This window comes from Caloenas nicobarica, chromosome Z (assembly GCF_036013445.1).
Source record: "Caloenas nicobarica isolate bCalNic1 chromosome Z, bCalNic1.hap1, whole genome shotgun sequence".
NCBI lineage: Eukaryota > Metazoa > Chordata > Aves > Columbiformes > Columbidae > Caloenas > Caloenas nicobarica.
In genome coordinates, this window is record NC_088284.1 from 37475070 (window position 1) to 37490491 (window position 15422).

General features: G+C 42.0%; 1 long non-coding RNA gene and 1 other non-coding gene across 4 annotated transcripts; both read right to left on the bottom strand.

The window, feature by feature from the left end:
* Nucleotides 1-1122: 1122 nt before the first annotated feature.
* Nucleotides 1123-5831, bottom strand: LOC136001980 (uncharacterized). Of its 3 annotated transcripts, XR_010607871.1 has the most exons (4): nucleotides 5619-5831; nucleotides 4736-4804; nucleotides 3752-3892; nucleotides 1123-1218 (listed from the first exon to the last, which is right to left on the bottom strand). It is a non-coding gene; the product is annotated as an uncharacterized LOC136001980 (long non-coding RNA). The 3 variants fall into 3 exon arrangements; XR_010607870.1 differs by lacking the exon at nucleotides 3752-3892 and having other exon boundaries at nucleotides 4754-4804; nucleotides 5619-5829; XR_010607869.1 differs by lacking the exon at nucleotides 3752-3892 and having other exon boundaries at nucleotides 5619-5829.
* On the bottom strand, nucleotides 4442-4573 carry LOC136002654 (small nucleolar RNA SNORA13). The gene has a single exon (XR_010607949.1). It is a non-coding gene; the product is annotated as a small nucleolar RNA SNORA13 (small nucleolar RNA).
* Nucleotides 5832-15422: the final 9591 nt, after the last annotated feature.

A 15422-nucleotide genomic window follows, 5' to 3' on the forward strand; every position in this document is an offset into this window, starting at 1 on the left:
CTTTACTCCCTGTATCCTTAAGATCTCAGAAAGAGCTAGGAGTACGCAGTTATTTCCTAAAAGAAGTTAGCAGAATGTCCTCGACATTCTTCATAAATTATTACTATTAAATTTAGTAAAAATGAGAACCTTTGCAAGGCAAGACGTAACAGATTTGCGTTCAAGAATTCCCCTGCAGATCACCGACTGACAGACGGTTTCCATTCAATAGAGCTAGCCTTAATCAACTCAGATGCAGTGTGCTAAAAGGTTAAAGCCAGTTTTCTCTCTGTGAACCTCTCGAGGGTTCTGATTTGCAGCCTTAATAGTGAAAGCCCTCTTCCACAGAGCTCTGGAAGGAAGTATTATAGACAGCCATCATGGAAACTGTTTCAAAAATTAAAATTGTTGCTTTCAAGAGTTTTTTTAAGAAAAAAGTCTTAAAAGCTACTCCTGCCAGTCTTGCACTTTAAGAACAAAGACCAATGACCAAAACTCCTGAACAGATGGTATCTTCAGAGAATATAATCCCTAACAGAAACCCTAGGCTTTCAAGTGCATCCAATAATTACATATTGGACCAGTAAAAATTAATTACTCTTGTCTAAACCTCCTTCCCTCTTGACAATCAGAACACTTAGACTTTGCATTACTAATTTGCTTACACTTATTACTGAAAAAGTATAGTAGACATTGCCAGATACATAATTTCAGCATTTGCTCTTCTGATAAAATTAATTTATGCTAAGTCCTCCTGAAAAAACAAGCAGGACTTCCAGTTGTTATCCTTCCAGTATTTAACTACTTCATGTTTAGTTGAAGTACCATATGATGCAGCTGATCAAGGTAATAATAAACCAAGCTTGCAGTTTTCCATGTTGGAGAAATACTTTTTCTCCTATTTTGAAACCCAGGTTTGCTGAATTTAAATTTCTACTTTTTCTCATCACAATACAAATCTCAGCTAACCCAATCTCCAAGTACTACAGAAGACTATGGTTTCAGTGATCACCTCCCATCCACTTAATAGTTCCCAGGTTTTATTTAGTCCAAAGGGATGAATCAGTATCCCAAAAACGACATAGAGGAGATCAGAACTGTCAAACAGAACCAACTGCAGTTATAGATTAGGAAAGACAGACATTGAGAAAATAAATCTTTATTCCATCTTTTTAACAGTTTTTTGTTTCTTATGGAGCAGACTGCCACTGGTCTCCAAGCTGGTTCCAACAATTCTTCCTAGGGGAAAAAGTAAACACAATGGGAGATTGGTTCCATGTAAGCACACAGCTGTTTTCAGTAGTTAACATCCTCTAGATCCCTGAGACTGGTACAAAGTTATAACAGACAGTTTCTCTTTCTCATTCCTTTGGAAAAAAGTCAAAAGCTAAAATCTGCAAATCTAATTTTTAAAGAGCCTACATTCAAGAGCAGGTCTTTGCCCTTGTAAGCAAGATTTCAGATCCTAAATACAAGTTGGTGGCAGTTCTAATGCATTCTAACTGGTGGGAATCCATAGAAAGATTTGTAGTAGTAATTCATGTACATGTATGCCTGTGCATTACACAACAGTTTAAAAGAATAGTAAGCCAGTAATAGAAAGATGAGGTTTAGTAATTTTATGTTGAAAATCAAGTAGCAGCCCTGTTAATAGATACATTACTCATAGTGGATTACGCATACATTTCTTTTCCCAGCATCTACACAGGTTAATATGAAAAGAGTGCCTATCTTACTCTTCAGTCTTGCAAAAACTCCCAGTGTCTACAGTGCTAAAGGTCTGGGATAGATTTCACTAGTTCATTTTCTGTATCACCTGCACTAGTAATGCATTAAATCTGTGTTTTTCATGTTGCTCAAGTAGATTTTCACATTTCAATGAATGAAACTTTCTGATTCTAGTATTTTCACAAGCATTGTGACAAACTTTAAGGGTTTGTTTCATCATTGCACTGAAGATTTCCGTAACATTCTTTCCTGCAAGGAAACCAACAGCGATGTAGTGGATCTTCTATCATTGAAGTTCACTTCCGTATGAACATCTGCAGGTTCATGCAAAATACTGAACCACCTTCAGTTTAATTTTTTCCAAAAAGTTACTTAAGCAATTTGTCATCAGAAAATAGCATATATTCTTTAAATAACTCAGGATTAACCAGTCGGGTAGCTGCTGGGAAATAACTTTCTGAATATCTGTCTTCAGCATGGACAACTACTGGATCACAAACTTCCTTCAGAAATTGACTCAGCTCAGTTTGAACAGTTTGGCTTAAAAGCTTGTCACATTGTCCAAATACTCAGTCTGCTTTCCCAGAGCTGCAATCACATTTTGCAAGCTGCTACTGCAAACATCACACAACTATACAATCTATATTCCTCTTCTGTAGTACTTTGTACAATATTAACAACTTCTAGCACAGTGAAAAAAATAAGGAAAAAAAAGAAGGCAACAAAAGTGCTTATCACTCAAAAGCCCAAATAATCCAAGAGACTCATTAATGGGTACCACACGCCACTCTCATTCTTCCTGAAACTTCTCCATAATTTTCATCACTTCCAAGTTTTCATGAAAAATATATATAGTTCTTCCCTGGATATATCACTGTGCAGCACTGTCTCAGCGCTCTGCTGTTCACTATGTCTCTAGGACAGCAGGATGCATCAGTTAAACAACAAAAACAAGAATGCAAACAAATATGCAAAAGACACTTTTGGTTCATTTCATGTCCTGGAACACAGCTCCTGCATGGGGTTTAAATGAGGCATAATTACACAAGATCTGTGAGGAGGACATCTTTTATTAGTTTTCTACTCCATTCAATCTATCTTTCATCACTGCTTTATTTTCTCCTTTGAGCAACTAGACTGTTCAGTCATAAAAGTCAGCTGCTGCTAAAAAAAACTTGCGCATTTTTTTCTTTCACCAAGTACTGCACAAAGTATTCAACAGGAACACCACTCTCTAGCATGTGGTGTAATATTGTGACACTTTGTAATTTACAAGGCAACCAGTGATTTCTTCAGTTTGATTTGAAACTTAAGTTTGCACTCTCTATTTCACCTTTGATTTAGTCTCTATGAATTTAGAGTAGGCTGTCTAATAGTTTACTCAGTATGGTTCATATCCCCTGAAATGCAGGTAAGTTATCATGATGATTTCTCAGTACTGGATCATTCTTCCATCACATTTCCAATACTGACCAAGAAGTTCCTGGTTTCAAAGATCTGGATTACTTGCCATGCCCTTGGGTATGTAGATTACACAAAACATAGTTCCAGCACTAAAGAAATCTTTGACAAGACAAAATTTTTATAAATGCCTTGTTTGTACCATTGAATTTTATGCTGACTTGCACTATTCAGCTTTTCTACAGTGTTGGCTTTTCCAAGACTTTACAGTGAAAGAGCATTTTGCATACAAGATTCTGAGCTTTCATGTTTCACCAGTCTTTGAATATTTTCAGTTCTTGTGTTCTGAACTGCTCCACAGTATCACCCCCAAAAACCAGACACTGGAAAAGCACAGAGTCCTCTTGGACATGCTGGTAGCCGTACACTGTTTTTAATAAGACACATCAAAATTTTTCCTTTAGGGTTTCAATTTGGCTTTCGTTGATGATAACATAGTCATCAGGCTTATCTCATTCTCAAGGTTTCAGTTCTAATTTCTGCTCTAAACTCATTCTGTCAAACTTACTTCTCAATTGAAAGTCTGTTTCATTATAACACAAGGCTGAAGGACACAACTGCATAAGAAATTATAGTCACGCACCTCACGAAGGAAGTTGCAGGACAACTGGGCAATCAGTACTTTGTTATTTTTTTCCTGCATGCCATTCTCATGCTCAAAGGCTTCCACCACATAGGACTATCTCTGTGAGCTTCTGAACTTCCAGCAAAATAGGCTAGAACTCTGTAAGAAGCGTTCGTAGCATTAACAATTCTGGTAGGAACAGACCCTTCAATGCTCAAGGTAGGAGCTGCTGCTAGAAATACTAAAGTACACTTTACACTTTCAAAAGTGCATCAAGATTGTTCTACATACAGCAGGAGAGTAGAAGGCATTAGTATCCAATACTGAACAGTCCTACAGAGGGATTCTCTTCAAACCTTACTGACACCAGACATAAATAACAAAAAAGCAAATGCACAAAGGTTGCACATTTTTCCCCATTAAAGAATATTTTCATCTTTTCTGTGGCTGAGTATTCTGAAGCTGTAGATATCATTTGGCAACACAAAAACTAGAGGCTACTGCAGGAGTCTGAACTGTTATGTACTAATTACTTGCAGCACAGATATCAGAAATCATCATGAGACAGGACAGCTAAACAATGCTATAAGTGGCCACTATCATTTTAGTCTTCCCTCTTTTAGTAACTGCCAGATTCTTCATTTAAAAAGACTGAAGTATAAAATCTACAATGTTAATTGCTCAACCATACAATTTCTACAGATTTTTTTTTGTCCTTGCAAAAACAGAGAGGAGAAAGGTAAGTAACCAGCTCCTTAAACAGTTTCAGCAAGAATTCCTGTTTGCCTTTTCTGACACCACATTCATTCTGGAGAGGAATGAATGGGCAACACAAAGGCAAAAAATTAAGTATTAGTTACTATTTGTATTAATTATTATTTTCACCTCCGTAAAATTAACAGCATATGAAAAAGATTAATTCATTAATAGGCAAATGCTTAAAAATTCACAACTAAGTGATGTTTTAGACAGAGCAAGCATGTAATAAGAAAAGTCAAGTACACCATGGTCTTCAGACACCTTGTGGTCATGTTGGTGCTTAGGCCATCAATAGTCTTCCATTGCTTTCATCTGAAAGAAAATGGAAAGCAAACTTTCACTTGGAAGACTGACAGATACATGAACACTACAAGAAGCATAACAATACTTGAAATAATTGCCGGATTTCAAAGGACAGCAGACTCTCTGCTCCCCCGCCCCCTATCAGCACACTGTAAGATAAGATATAATAAATATAAATATAAATATAAGATAAGGGCTACTCTGTTACCCGAGTTCCAGTGGCCTGCTACAGCAACCAGGAATTCTGTGGAAACCCACCAACTTCTCAGAAAGCCAGCACAGGAGACTGTGTATGACAGCCCCACTCATCTTTTCCAAGTTACTGAAAAAGTATTGTTTGAAAATGGGCGGTCTTTCTACTGAGTGATACGGTGCATTTAAGACTGCATGGCAAAAGCCTGCCCAAAAGAGTTCAACATAAACCAACTATATAAAGAAACAAGAAAACTCGCTCTTCCAAAGGTGAACTTTTGGAGAGTTCTCCCAAAGAGCAGTGAGAAGCCTACATAGAAACCTTCCAAACCAGAAACTCCAGAGTGTGAAAGGCCAACCATTCACTCCATTGTTTCGTGGAGACAAGACAGCATGGGGGAAGGAAAGGTTGTCCCGTGCTAAAGTGGCACAGCTGCTTCCCTCACAAACCGGCACTCCAGCCCCGGCCAAGTCCTCCCAGCCCCGAGCCTCCCCAGCTCCCGTGCCCGCTGCACCTCCCGCACCGCGCCGGCCAGCACGGCGCTTTCGGGGAGGCTGCCTCAAGGCCGCCGCTCCCTCCCGTTACGGGCTCAACTCGGCCCGGGCGCCCGCCCGCTGCAGCCTGGCCTACCTCTTCGGCGAGCACCCTGACCCTGCGGCCGCCTCTCGCAGGGACCGGCCGAGCCCAGGGCCGCTGAGGCGCCTCGGTTTCCCACCCGCGCCCGACAACGGGCGGACTCGCCCCGTCCCCATCGCGACCGCGGGCCAGACCCTCGCCGCCAACGGCCGCCCAACCGCCTCCGCGCGCGACCAGGAAGAGCCCCGTGTCCGCTGCTGCTCCCGGCGTGCCTGAAGAGGGGTGAACCAATACTCCCGCAAGGGTGGGGGGAGACATACGTCGTGCGCTAGTTCCTCCTGCAGCGCAGAGGCCGCGTACCGGGCCTTCCAGAGAAGTGAGGCTACAGCCTCCGTCTCTCAGCAGGCGGTGTCCCGGGCAGGCGAATCCGCCGCGAGCGAAGCAGCAAAGGCTGGGGCAACAACACCCGTGACCACCTGCGCGAACACAACGATGAAGGTGTCCCGGGGAGAAGGCATGGGGCGCCCCCCCGCACCTCTACGGACTTGCGCCTGCGCAGTGACGGCGCCCGGCCTAGCGCCGCATTCGCGTGGGCGCCGCCCGCGGTGGGTCTTCGCTGCCCCGGGTCGGAGGCGGGCGGCTGCTCCCGCGCTGCCGCGCAGCTGGCGGGGGCTTTAGTGTGGAAGTGGCTGCGGTGGGAAGTTCAGCGATGTGGCCAAGGGCCGCCGTCTGCGCGGCTTATTTACGCCAGCGAGCGGGGCGCGCTGAGGGGTGTTCAGCGTGGTGGCTGTGCGGGCTGGACCCGCGGTGGCGCAGTTACGCCGCCGCAGAAAACGTCTCTCGTGGCTGAAGCTGCCGCTCCGTTAAGCTTCCCTGCTGCCGGCGCGGGGTCCTACTTTCTCCCGTGGCGGGAGGTGGTTCTCATGCTCACAGCCGCGTTAGGTTTCCCTCTGAGCTCGCTGGGTCTGCATTTTTGCAGTAGCTCTCGTGTGAAAGGGGTGAGATTCATGGTGAGATTCATTGTGAGACCAGTGCACATAAACATCCTGATCTTATGTATTACTCATTGGTGATCAGAGGGGTAATGCCCTGCTGTTTGCTCCTCAGCTGAAGCAGCACATGCAAAGTAACCAACCTCAGTTCAAGTAGGTGAAGTGTGCAATAGCCCTGGACATCTGATGCCTGAATCATAGAATGTCCTGAGTTGGAAAGGACCCACAAGGATCATTGAGTCCGACTCCTGTCCCTGCATATGACAGCCCCACAGGTCACACCATGTGTCTGAAGGTGTCCGGTCTCTTCTTGAACACTGTCAGGCTTGGAGCCGTGACTGCCTCCCTGGAGAGCCTTTTCCAGTGCTCCAAGGCTTGGTTCTCAGTGCACTATTTCCCCATTTGCTGATCCTGTAAGTGGAGGCAGTGCATACCAGTAAGAAGGGAGGAATAGAGCAGCTACACTCACCAGGAGGATAAACTGGAACTGTGTCTGAGAAAAAGCAGAATTAAGCTAGTACCAGCTGCAGAGAAACATGAGACTTGTATGGCTCCCTTATCTACCTTTCTTGCTCTGCTGCTTACAGATTCTGGGCCCTGCTTGTTTCTTCTAACTCCTCTTTACGTGGGAATAGCAGAGAGCATGGTTATGTCTGGTGAACAGAAGGCACAGTTGCAAAGTGGCTTCTGCAGAACAGCTCGATGTGTGATATTTTAACTAAATTACAGGAGGTCATAAGTGGGCTGCCGAATGCCCAAGTGTTACAGAAAAGGCATCATTCATTGCAACCTTAATACTTCGGGGAAAAAAGATGTAAGACAAGGGGCAAGCAAATGTGACCACTGAGCTTCTGGAGAAGTATACAGACTTCAGGAGTGCAGGATTCTTCCTTTTGTAGTTCAGGCTCAGTTTGCTTTACAGAAATGAGGGTTCGTGTCATTATGCTTAGGCATATCTCTAAACCAGGGTGTATTGGTGCTTTGTTTAAGTTTCTAGCAAAACCGACAAGTATTGTTAACATTAATTTTAAGGACATTCACCTTCAGTAGCTTTGGCTTGACATTCAAAATTCTGTTTTTGACATAAAGGAGATTGTCTCAAGTGTTGCCTAAAGCATAACTTAGACATGCATAAAGGTCAGCACTTTGAGTAAAGTGATGCTTAAAATACAGAAGTGGTTGGTCTTGCAGGGGACACTGATCAGATTGTTGCTGACAGTCAAGGTAGTAAATCAGTGGAGATCTGTTACTCTGTGTGGCCGATACAGTCAAGTGTTGATTTGCAGCTCAGGGACAGCTGCCTGGACAGAAGCTTAAGTCAAACAGAACTAGTCCAAATTTTGATTGCATAAGTGAACATTACAGTGAAGAAAAAACTTTTAATGTTTGTGATATTTGTTACATGTGCCTGGGGGTACAGGAGAGCTCAAATAGCTAAATAAGAAAACATTCTATCTATAAAACATTATATGAAAAACTTGGTTATTTCAGGTGTCCCCAGACGACGTTACTGAATCACAGAATGTTTTGTACTGAAGGGACTTTCCAATTCCAAGCCCCCTGCCATGGGCAGGGACACCTTCCACTAGACCAGGTTGCCCAAAGCCCTGCCCAACCCTGTCAATTTAGCCACAGGGCACAAGAGGAGAACTTGACTGTGCGGGGATTAAGACAGAAAAGCGTACCAAGCTAGTGAAAGACTGGAGACTTGAGACACTCAGCGTTTTGGCTTTGAAGTTAATAGTGAGGTATTATTTTGTTTGTTTTCCTAGAGATGTGATCAATTATTTAATCACTGAAATTATTTTGCTTTGTCTGATACTTGGTGATATTTTTTCAGCTGGTTTGAGCCAGATTTGTCAATGGGCTAGAGAAATAGTAAGTTACTGAAGGTTTTGTCAAAAATAATCATCTGGCTAGCCAGAAGACCTGTTAAGTGTTGCATGCACTACTTGTCATCCCACCAAGTGGAGAAAGCATGAGAGGGGACGGCAGTAATATCTGTACTCACTGATGTATAGTTCTCCACAATTTTCTTTTAAATCTATATAGCCAGCTTGTGAGTGGCACTGCAGTCTTCCAGTGGCGAGATGCCTGTGTCTCTAAGTAGGTGTGGACAGGAATTGTGTTTCCCAGCTCCACTGAGCTGCTTTAAACCCAGCACTGAAGTGCATCTTACCAGCCACGTAAATGGAGGTTTTCCATTTCTGTTTAAATATTTTTGAGCGATTCCTGAGCATGCACAGAGGACTTCTTATCACTAAAGTATTTTATCAGATCTAAGTATATTTCTGACAAGTTAGGAGTGGAAGAGCCTATTTAGACTTTTGATGACATTGACTTTGGTGCTAGAAAGTACTGCATAGCAGCAATGATCTTCTTCACTCTTCTTTCCTATTTTCAAAGTATAATTCAACAGCTGGCAACCTATACCCTCAGATGAGGGTTTTCCACCCCCCTCCTGGAAATATCATGTCAAATTATGTTAGTTTCTTATAAATTTACCACTACATGCAAGTGAGAATGAAGTTAAGAATCTGACCTATTTTAGTTTTCAGTCTCACTCTGCAGTAGAAAGTTTTGGTTCCTTGTCCCCTTTCAGTAGTGATTTGTTTCCTGGGATAATAAGCAGTCAAAATCTGAATCTATAATCAATGTCTTATTTTGTTCCACTCTGTCTGGGTGTGTCCTTAGTTTTCCTGAGTGAATTCCAACACTAACTTGTAAGGGTTATGCTTGCTTCAGCAATAAAACGAGTTCCTGCCCTCCCTGGCTTGTGGCCTCTCATTCCTGTTTCCAGCACCAATTAACTGCTCCATGAGTTTTGTCAGTGCCAGTATTTGTGGCAGCATGCCACAAACCAGGTCTCTGAAACTATCAGCACTCCTAAAAAAACCCCTGATTTGGCTTCAGGCACAACTAAAATGTGCAAGAGAAGGGCATAAAATAAACAGAGATAGTTAAATACAACCTCAGTAGAGCTAAGAAAGGTTAGAGTTTAATGTACGCACTCTAGTTTGGGATGTGTGTTGCATAGAAAGCTTGCAGATCCACCTATTCATTTCTTCCTTTTCTTCATGTAGAATAAGGAGCTGCTGTGTACACAATATTGTAGTGTTGTTATAGAAAATCCTAACATAGGCAGGTAAAGAGAATATCTCGAGGAAGCACTGTGAATAAAAGCTGAAATATCTCTAAATTGTTTTGTGAACAATGAGTCATTAGTGTGATATTGCTCCTGCCCTGTTGTCTTGAGTGATTTGGAGCACTTTCAATGCCAGGCTTTCTGCGTGCCCTCGTTGAATTCCAACTAATGTTGCAGGGTGTGATTTACTTTTTAAAAAATCTACTTCATTTCTCTACTTTTTTCTTTTTCCCTGCAGCCCACCAGAGGTCAGTGTAATGCCAAGAATGCCGAGGAATACGTATAGGTCAAAAATGCCAAATTTCTAATAGTAGCTGCTAGGATTATAGGAATTACTTGAGTGCAGCAGTGCTCCATCTTGCAGCGTACCTTGTCTTTTTCATACCAGTTGAACTAGGGGAAAAGTTTGAAGCTGGCAGTAGGTCAATGCGAAGTTACCTGTAGATGGTGAGACTGTTAGAGGTTGACAAAGCTCCATAAGCATTTAGCTTGCTATATCTTTCAAAGGGTGTTAACATCAATTAGCAGCATTCCAGATATTTTGAAGAACCAAAGAAATGGCCAAGTCTTGCCAAGCTCTTGTCAGAGTGGCTCCTTGTGCTAACACAGGTCACAGTGTATTTGCAGTTTGAATGAGAAAATACTTCGTTTGATATTCAGTCTATGTTCTTGTATTATGAGGTGGGATGAGCAAGTTCCCCTCATTATTTTACATGTTTTTACCAGTTTTCCATGGCAGAAAGGCACTTTGTCTTTGAGGCTCTCTTTTTCGTTATGCTTATCATGTTTTCCTTAGCTTGTTAGGAAATAATCTCACCTGGTTTGAGGTTGAATGCATACATAATGGCATACAAAATTCTGTCTGCATTTGCACTACTGGTTTCTACAGAAGCACTATATTATTTTTATTATTGTCCCATCTCCCATTCATTTCATTAACAGATGTCAGTGTTTCCCTTTTCCAAACAGCACGTGTTCATTGAATAAAGGTCTTCAATGGGCTATAGTGACATGTCAGTTTCTTTCAGAACTGATAGTATTAATTGGAAACATTTTACTACTCCTAGCCATTAAGATCTTTCACCAAAGTACTTTATTTTTTATTTATTGCTACTGAATTTGTTTACCATCGTATTTGCCTATTCAGCTGACTTGTGGAGGCTCTTCTGAAGTTCCTCTTAGCTTATATTGGTAGACTGAATTAAAATATGTTTAATTGTAAAACCCAGTAAAATACTGGTGCTTTTTAAATTCTGTTAAATGTGTGATACTTTTTACTCTCAGAAATTTCTGTAGCCACTCTGTATCACAAGTCTTCATCTGGTGGGTTGCATTTGGAGCTTGTTTCCTCAAGGTGAAGGGTGTTTCTTGTTCTATGATTTCTTTCACTATGAACAAGGCAATAGACTATGTTATCCTGGAGGAAAAAAAGATTTTGAGTGAGTGTCTTTCCCCGCCCCTGGTGATGCGAATCCACTGATTAACTCTTTCTTTTGTGGTACTCTTAGGGCTGAAATTTTGATAGGAAGAAATACAGGAAGTACCCAATCCAGACTCGGACAAATCACGTAGTAAACCAGATTTTCAGACACTCTGAGCTTCCCCAAGAAGGGACTCATTTACTGATGTGTGAATCTAGATGCCATGGCCAAATCACAGACTGCTCCTTTAAATATACTTCTGGCTAACATGTTTCCACAGGTAGATATAAATTCTTACACTTATTGAAAAAGCCACAGGAAGTCAGTGTGGGAATTACATGGTGCAGAGATCTCCACAGCACCCTGTATCTATTTACCCCAGGGTTAAGAAGAAAACTTGAAACTAGTGCAGGAAAATGGTTCCTGGTGTGGAGTGTCCACAATTCTGCTCAGCAGCCTGGTGTGCTCAGCTGCTTTGTGGAGCTGGTAGATGAACTTGTTCCAGCTTCTGCTTGTGAGAACATGGCCTTTGTGAAGCCAAAGGATTGATAATTTTTGTGTAGGAGGGCTGATTCAGAGCAAGACATTTTGTGTGTATATTTGCACTCTTTTGCTCTGTATATGGCACATACACTACACTTGTTTTGGAAAACTTAGCTCTAATTCCTCATACATTCACACCTTCTAGAAATAGCTTTTATTTTCAAAACATTAGTTAATGCAAACATACACACATTCATCCTTGCCAGCACTGTTATGTCTTTGAACTGTTTATTTGTTTTTGAGAAGCTCAGTCAAGGTGAGCACTGAGTAAACATAGTAGCTATTTGTCTAAGTTACCGCTGTGTAGTAATGGTAGTGCTGGTAGCTTTTCAGGGTGGTTTGTGAAAGTTGTTTTTTTCTTCCTACAGAAGTTCAGTTTTATTATGGCAATTTGCATGCTAGCCAGGAGTAAGGTATTCAGTTCACCTGGCACTTAGCACATTTGAACTATGGCTGCTAGGTTTTACTTGACTCCTTTTTCCTGTTTTCTTGGAATAAGGTTCTTCTTCTTGCCCTGTAAAATCGGCAGGAAACCAGCAGGAAATATTACCTTATCTTGACTTTTCTTCAGGGTATGTTCCGTTGGCAGAGTCCCTTGGACAGGTCCAGGGCTACCTACATATTTTTTCCATGTTCTTCACTTCCTTGTGAAAAGCGGTGAAAGAGATCTCAGGTTTGTTGTACAGAAAGGGCTTGCTTATTCTTGTCCACATAGTCAGGAGAGAGCATCTGGATACTCAAAATACCAGTAGGTTTTCTTGGCAAATGTGTCCCATAATCACTGCTCCTCTGGCTTTGTCAGAATGGAGCCCAAAGTTGTGTTGCAGAGCGATACATTGGTGTTCTGCCTTTCGGTTCTCTGTAGGTTTAAGAGGTGGTCACAATTCTCTCTGCACTCACTGTGCTGTCAGCATTTCTCACCCTGTGAAGTGTCCTGGCGTATCATTGCTGTAAGAGCTGCTGTCTTTATACAAGTGACTTATCTCGTAAGTCACCGTATCTCTGGGTCACTGGGAAGCAGGGGAAATGGAAGCATAGGGATGTGCAGAATAGACACACAAAGTTTCTGGTGAGAGAAGTATTTAAAAATGGCCACTGCAAAAAGGTTAACAAACGACACTTGCATCTTGCCTTTTCTGTAGTGTTCTGACATTTTCATTGCTGGTCCTCATGTAGCCCTGCTAGATGTTCCTAGTCCTGGTGTGCTTAGGAATTGCCTAATTTGGACAAATAAGGAAAGAAGTGGTGCCTTTTTAAATCCAGAAAATTTTGACACACACCTATGTTTGTCTGGTAGCCAATTTTTCTAGTCTGTGAGCAGTGCTATTTTTCCTAGCGGTTAGCAGTGACCCCTGTTTCTCAGCCCCTGACCATAAAAAAGCAGTTATGCGTATAGTACAGTTCTCTTCTGCTAATATGGTAGATCTGATGCTTCTTAGAAATCTAGAAAGAATCAGTGACAATTCTTGAGGGGTCCTTCAAAAGGAGGCATCTAGGTGCAGGCTGCAGCTGCCATAACAATTTGTGTATCTTGTGACCTGCTTCCACTAAGCCCGCAGGAAAGAGGGCAGCTGGGAGGAAACTGCAGGCTGGAGAATGGTGTTGATGTTTAGTGCTGGGCTGGCAGCTAAACAGCGAAACAGTTGTCCATTCCTTCTCTGGAAGGAAGGAAGAGAAGCAGGAGGAAAGACTCACGGTTTGAAATGGAAACAGATTAAATAAAATAGTAGTGAAAGAAAAATTATGCAAGGCAAATATTTAGCCATTAGAACACGTGCTCCCAGCAACGAATGCCAGAAGGCAGACACTGCCAGCACAGTGAGTCCAGTAAAGACGCAGAGAGCAGCAGCAGAGTACCGGGAAGCTTCTGGAACCAGGCCCCAGGAGCAGGAAGGAGAACAAGACCTCCTCAGGGATGGCAGCCATTGAGGAAAGAGGCCATTCTCAGCAACTTCCCACTAAAATATGGAATGTCATGTTCATGGTATAGAATACTTCTGTTGGTCAACTTAAGTTAGCTGTCCTGGATCCACTCCTCCTCACATCACACACCTGCTTACTTGCAAAACATGAGAAACCAAGGGACGACCTTGGCTTCCCTATCAGTAAGTGTCAACATCAATGAGAACTTACATTCTTTCATGCTAAGTCCCAAACACTGGAGAGTTACTGGAAGAAAATATTAACTTTCTCCTGGGGTGCTATCTTATTATTCTCAAACTACATTCAAAACAAAGGACCATGTGAACTATCAACAAGAAAATTAACTAACCTCATGGAAAATTACCTCAGTTCAGCCAAACCAGCACAGTTGGCTTGCTGCAAATAGCCTGTGGGACTGGAAATCAGTTTAATCCATGCATTTTTCTCCCTTCTTTCTCCCTTCCCTTCTTCTTCCAGGCACCTCCATAACATTCTTTGATGACCATTGATCTTTTGTGTATTTAAGTCTATTTGAATATGCTTTTTCAGAGTAGGATGTAAAATCCCAGAAGATTTTTCTTTTTAAATGGCAGCAGTCTGTGATTCAGAGAACGAAATACTCACTTGTGAGACTATGCAATAGTTGAGAAATAATGCCATCTGCTGGGAGTAAAATGCAGCATTAACATTATTTTACACTAATGCTTCTCATTAACCCTTGCCATTCTGGTTTCACTGGAAAAATGTATTGGCCTCACACAGGCTAAGATAATGAGAGCTTTTCTTTCATTCTGTGATTGCACATCCTGTTTAATTAGGAAACTGCGGACTAGAAGGTACTTTGAGCTGCAATAAGAAAAATGTCAGTATTAATCTACAGTATTTGTTCTATTCACTCAGAGAAATTATGAGCTATGAATTATAAATTACACATTATATCCTGTGGTATTCATCTATACTGCAACATAAATAGTTTATCAATTCTTGTCCTGTGTATATGAAAACAAAAACTTTATTCACCAGGTAAGTGGGATACAAGTTTTCACTTGTCCTTGAGAGCTGTTGGATTTAACTTAACTAGAAGAGCTGCTGGTCACATAGAAGATGTTTGTGTTCAGGGCCTGTTAAGGACATACCCAGCTGTGATGCAGGCATGCCCATCGATTTTATACCAAGCCAAAACAACTGAGGGGCTGGATCTCTCAAATACCCATGCCTCCTTGCAGGTACGCCTTCTTGCTGGGGTCAATACAATGCCAGAACTCTGGAAAGAGAAGCCTAAGACTTTTGTTGTAGCCATTCTGTTGACCATTATAGGTGGTATTTGCTCAAAATATTTCTGGTGCTCATTCTGAAATATTTAACTCTCCCTTTGCAGGGTAGAGACAGCGTTCAAAGCCAAGGGCTATGTGCTATCACTGTAGTACACTCAGCATTCTGGAGCTTGCATTCCTCTGTGGATCTGACCCCTGGTCAGCCAAGTCCTGATTCTGCACTGGGATGCACTAAGTCCTATGCATATAATTTGGTACAGGCATGAAAGTGGAAGCCCTTCAGAGCACCCTGATATCCATATGAAAACAGTTTTCAAACATAGGTGTCAGTATTTCACTGTGTTTGTTGGCCTATTTATCACTAGTGCTGGCTTTGCTTACCGATGTGTACTTGACTTCTCAATGAAGGACTCTGCTCTCCCATTCAGGTTCAAGTTTGTCATTTAAATGTTTGGAACAAATGCAGATTTCCAGACTTGACATGTAATTCCCTACTGGTGGTGTATTAAGCGTCTCACCTGGTTAAAATGTAGAATATATGCAGCTGCTCTGTAAGTTTG